Genomic DNA, 5,881 nt, shown 5'->3' on the forward strand with positions numbered 1-5,881 from the left:
TTGCTTGCGAAACCTTGATAAAGTTTTGCAGAGATGTGAAGAAACTAACCTTGTTCTTAATTGGGAGAAATGCCACTTTATGGTTAATGAAGGAATTGTCACTACTAGGAAAAGGCTTACCGCCGGCAACCTGAAAAAGCTTACCGCCGGCACTTTCGAATTCGCCGGCGATAACCTCGCCGGTGGTAATGTGCTACCGCCGGCATATTCGTAAGCACCAGCGGTAAGGTGGAAATACCCCCGGCGGTTTTCCCAACTCGCCGGCGGTAATAGGTACCACCGGCACCTCCCAGCTCACCAGCGGTAATTTAAGTTACCACCGGCAAACAGCCCTATGTGCCGGCGGTATGTATTTTAGGATTTTAAAAAAAAATTGACATTAGATCACAAAACCTTCAGATATAGAAATAAAAACAAATTCACTAATTATTCTATACGCTCTTTATTATATACGATCCAAAGTTTCTCTACATAATTGTATTTAAACTGAACAGTAATTACAATTTTGCTCATATTACAATTTTGCTCCGACGTGCTCCTCCGCACACAATATTCCTCTAGGTTCACTCCATGATCCCTAGATCGCGCTCCGCTCGATCCTCTTCCTCCTGCCCAGGAGCACCTAGGGGCTGCTTCTCCTTGCTGCTCGCCTCCGCCATGTTCGTCTCCGATTCCGGCCAAACAACACTGCAACATCATGAAAAAACAAGATAAGTGACCTGCCATCTAAGAAGTTACCATGGCAGCATTTATGTTTAGAAGGCATTTTGAAAGAAAAAAATAAGTAAGGAATATCTTCCTGCTATTACTACCAACTACCCATGTTCATCTCCGATTCCGGCCAAACAACACTGCAACATTATGAAAAAACGAGATAAGTGACCTGCCATCTAAGAAGTTACCATGGCAGCATTTATGTTTAGAAGGCATTTTGAAAGAAAAAAATAAATAAGGAATATCTTCCTTCTATTACTACCAACTACTGCTACTGAATTATTATCCAGGAGTATGCTATAGAAAACACTAATGGCAAGTCTGAAGAAGAGCGGTAAATGAAATGCATGGGAGTTTAAGACTACCCATGAGACACAAAAGTGAGCTGATATATGTGCCTTGCATTTCAGACTAAGCAGGTTTGTAAATTGTAAAGTGTTCAGATCATCCCAAAGCAGATGAATGACCTAATGAACATGATAGCAAATAAAAAGGTGAATCATGTACTCTGTCAGTATTATTACAGTACTTCATACACATCCCCAAGTTGCTAAAATTAAAGCACTGTAACAGCATCGATGTTTCAAGTGTTAAATGTTACTATCACAAGATACCAGAAAGAGAGTCAAAGTGTGGTTTATTACCTGCCCGCTGTGAAATCGACTTGAACAAGCATATAGTGCTTTAGCTGGATGCCCTTCCCGTAGCACATGTGCCCCCTTCCTCCATGACTGGCTCAAGACGTTCTTCAGCATCTTTGTCTTCAACACCCTCAGTGCTTATAAACTTAGCACAGATTCAGTGTAGCCTAACTTCTAGGTCACTGTGCAATAAAGGAAGTTCTTTCAGAGATCAAAATACTCCAGCTAAGTTGCCTCAGAAATTTAATGGAGACGGTTCCTTCACTATGGCAGTCCAAGATAACAAGGCACGTACTTATATTTCCAAAGAAGTAACTAGAAACTACTCATCAGACAACCAGGGGTGGACCGAGATGCTATGAACCACAATGACACAAACTTAAATCATAATCTGAGATAACCTGCAACCGCTACTTGGGTGAGTACTACTACTGCCTTGAATCTTCCAGTGCATGAACTAGGGTTATTCTTCAGAGGGGACGCTACATAATCGGTTATACATGGAGATCACTCCCCTATCAGCAATTGGGAGTAAATTCTAGAAACTAAAAAGCTTCCCAGGTTTGATCTGACGTCACTGAGATTCCAGCTTGGAATCAAATCCAATCTAGGAAATCTTCAGAACCATTGAAACACTCTTTAGGCAGTCAAAACATGATGGGTTAAAAATGAAGGGGACAAGACGAAACTAAAAACCAACTTGAAAGTGCCAGCAGGATGTACACTAATGTATTCCCAGCGGCTCTGCTATAAGATGCATAAACAACGAACATCACGCCGAGCTCTATTGATTATCACGCCGAGCGGAGGAGTACATCAACGGGAGACGAATCCTTTCGATCCCGCGACGCGAGGGGAAGAGAAGGAGGGCCGGAGGGGCGAAGGGAAAGGGTACCTGTCTGTCGGCCGTCGCTGGTGGCGGCGCGGAGAAGCTGCGCGGCACGGCCGTCCGTCGTCGGCCACGGGGTGGAGCGGGGCAGTGCAATACTTCCATATCGCCGGTGTTCTGCCGCGGTGATCGAGGATTCGGGGCAGGGCGGGGCGGGACGATCTGGGCCTGGACAGGGAGGGAGGAGGCGGCGGCGGATTTTCTCCCGTGGGAGTTTGACCGAGAGAGACACAGAGGACAGGAGAAGATGAGGAAGAGATAACAGATAAGGCTGGTGCGATCGATAAGGCGCGTGGATGCGGTAATTTTGGCTTGGATGGCTCATACGAGCACGTTACCCCCGGCGCTCTTGACGCGGTTTCGCTGGTGGCAGGCCTCATTACCGCCGGCACCTACGGTCCATAAATGCCAGCGGTAAGTGCAGTTTGGGTGGCCCACTCTGCTACCCGTTACCCCCGGCATCTTCGTTTCAAGCTCGCCGGCGATAATGCAGGTACCCCCGGCATCTTCGTTTCAAACTCGCCGGCGGTAGGGTGAGGCGACCCTGGAAGGCCTTACCGCCGGCATCTTGAACTCGTACTCGCCGGCGGTAAGGAGTGCGGCTATAAGCCTTTTCCTAGTAGTGTGTATTGGGACATAAAATTTCCGAGAGAGGTATTGAAGTTGATAGAGCTAAAGTTGAAGCAATTGAGAAGATGCCCTATCTTAGGGATGTTAAAGGTATTCGTAGTGTTCTTGGTCATGCTGGGTTTTATAGGAGGTTTATTAAAGACTTTTCTAAGATTTCAAAGCCTCTTACTAATCTTCTTCAAAAAGATGCACCTTTTGTTTTTGATAATGATTGTAAGGAAGCTTTTGAAACTCTAAAGAAAGCCTTAACAACTGCTCCTATAGTTGAACCTCCTGATTGGAACTTACCTTTTGAAATCATGTGTGATGCTAGTGATTTTGCTGTAGGCGCTGTTCTTGGACAGCGGGTAGATAAAAAAACTGAATGTTATTCATTATGCTAGTAAAACTCTTGATGCTGCTCAAAGAAATTATGCTACAACTGAAAAGTAATTGTTAGCTGTAGTCTTTGCTTGTGACAAGTTTAGATCCTATATTGTTGATTCAAAAGTTACAATTCATACTGATCATGCTGCAATTAGATACCTTATGCAAAAGAAAGATTCTAAGCCAAGACTTATTAGATGAGTGCTTCTGTTGCAAGAATTTGATTTGCATATTATAAATAGGAAAGGTGCTGATAATCCTGTTGCTGATAATTTGTCTAGATTGGAAAATATTGCTTATGATCTTGTTCCTGTTAATGATAGTTTCCCAAATGAATAATTGGCTGTAATAAAGGTGAGCTCGCAAGATAGTCCTTGTTATGCTGATTATGCTAACTTTATTATTTCGAAGTACTTGCCTCCAACCTTTTCAACTCAGCAAAGGAGGAAATTCTTTTATGACTTGAGGCATTATTTTTGGGATGACCCACACTTATATAAAGAAGGAGTGGATGGTATTCTGCGAAGATGTGTTCCCGAATATGAACAACAAGAGATATTGAGTAAATGTCATGGTAGTGCTTATGGAGGACATCACGCCGGAGATAGAACCGCGCAAAAGGTTCTACAATCAGGTTTTTATTGGCCAACTCTCTTCAAAGATGCAAGGAAGTTTATTTTATCTTGTGATGAATGTCAAAGGGTTGGTAATATCTCCAGACGCAATGAAATGCCTATGAATTATACTCTTGTTATTGAGCCATTTGATTGTTGGGGATTTGACTTCATGGGACCTTTCCCCTCTTCAGAAGGTAACACGCATATACTTGTTGCTGTTGATTATGTTACTAAATGGGTGGAAGCCATACCCACAAAAAGTGCTGATGGTGAGACCTCTTTAAGAATGCTTTTAGATATTATTTTTCCTAGATTTGGAGTTCCTAGATATCTCATGACTGATGGAGGTTCTCATTTTATTCATGGTGGTTTTAGAAAAACTCTTGCTAAATATGGTATTAATCATAGAATTGCTTCCGCTTATCATCCTCAAACTAGTGGGCAAGTAGAATTATCAAATAGAGAGATTAAATCTATCTTGCAAAAGACTGTTAATAAATCTAGAAAGAATTGGGTTAGTAAATTGGAGGAAGCACTATGGGCTTATAGAACTGCTTATAAAAATCCCATGGGGATGTCACCTTATAAAATGGTTTATGGGAAAGCTAGTCATTTACCTTTAGAACTAGAGCACAAAGCTTATTGGGCTGTAAGAGAACTAAATAAAGATCCTAAACTTGTCGGTAAGAAGAGATTGCTACAATTGAGTTCTCTAGATGAATGGAGAAGTGAAGCTTATGAAAATGCTAAACTCTTTAAAGAGAAAGTTAAGAAATGGCATGATAGAAGAATTATCAAAAGAGAATTTAATGTTGGGGATAAAGTCCTATTGTATCGGTCTCGTCTCAGATTTTTTTGCAGGGAAATTACTCTCAGAATGGGAAGGACCATATGTCATTGTGGAGGTGTATCGTTCAGGAGCAATTAAAATTAGTTCTCTCCAAGGCGATGCCACACAAGTGGTGAATGGACAAAGGCTTAAGCATTATATCTCTGGAGATTCTTATAATGAAGATGTTGATGTTATTAGAGTAGTGACACCGAAAGCTTTCATCAAAGGCCAAATTGACAGTCCGACAGAGTTCGACTTTGAATAGAGTAACAGTACTGGTAATAAAAAGTCCGCGTTTAACTTTCCGAACAATGTTTTTACTGTTTTTGGATCGAAACGGAGTGGAGGAGACGCACGAGGGCGTGCCCCCATAGGCCGGCGCGGGCCCCAGCCTGGCCGCGCCGCCCTATGAGGAGAGCCCCTCGCTGCTCCTCTCCGACTCTGGTTCGACCTGGTACTTTCCTTTTGTCGCGAAAATTTCTTCTATATAATCCCTCGGACCCCTGGAGGTCCGTATATCGTTTTCTCGACGTGTTTTGTTTTGAGCTGTTTTCTGCCAGGATCTGCTTCGGATCTAGAGCCATCATGTCTTCGTCGGGAACTCCGAAGGACAACTTCTTTGAGGACGTCGTCAACCCATACATGAACGAGCTGAAGATGCACCCCAAGGAATTGCTGCTCGTAGATGGAGAGTTGCAGATCAAAGATGTCCAGGGTCCTAAAGGAGAAGGAAGCTTGGAAGACAGGATGGAGAAGCTAGAACAAGAGGTCTTCAACTACAAGAAGATGGCTGAGCGTGAAGTTGACATCTTCCACAAGATTGTGTCTGAACTTATTGATGGATACAAGAAGGAGACTGCAAAGCTGTGGGACGACATCCTCTCGCTTCACGACACCGCCAACAAACTCCAAGCTCAAATCTATGATGTTCAGAATCAAAACTGTGAGTATGAAAACAGGTTTAAACACATAAGCTATGCTGCTAGTTTCAGGATTCCCGAGACCAAGATGTCGTTTGTTGATGGAGAGCCTCTTCCTTGGAAGTCTGATGATGGGAAGAATTCATCATCACCACCGCTGAAGGAGTAATTCATCATCGGTATTGGCATACCCTTGGTTTGTTCCAAGCTTGGGGGAGTGCCGCGGTATCACATCATCACTATCTTTTACTTTTTACTATCAAGTAGTGTCA

At 43.1% G+C, this 5,881-nt stretch overlaps 1 long non-coding RNA gene across 1 annotated transcript; it reads right to left on the reverse strand.

Annotated features, from left to right (window-relative positions):
- Nucleotides 1–418: 418 nt before the first annotated feature.
- LOC127333977 (uncharacterized) lies at nt 419–2,508 on the reverse strand. The gene is made up of 3 exons (XR_007871774.2): nt 2,251–2,508; nt 1,359–1,537; nt 419–851 (listed from the first exon to the last, which is right to left on the reverse strand). It is a non-coding gene; the product is annotated as an uncharacterized lncRNA (long non-coding RNA).
- Between the last annotated feature and the right edge of the window lie 3,373 nt (nt 2,509–5,881).

Source organism: Lolium perenne, chromosome 2, assembly GCF_019359855.2.
Source record: "Lolium perenne isolate Kyuss_39 chromosome 2, Kyuss_2.0, whole genome shotgun sequence".
Taxonomy (NCBI): Eukaryota; Viridiplantae; Streptophyta; class Magnoliopsida; order Poales; family Poaceae; genus Lolium; species Lolium perenne.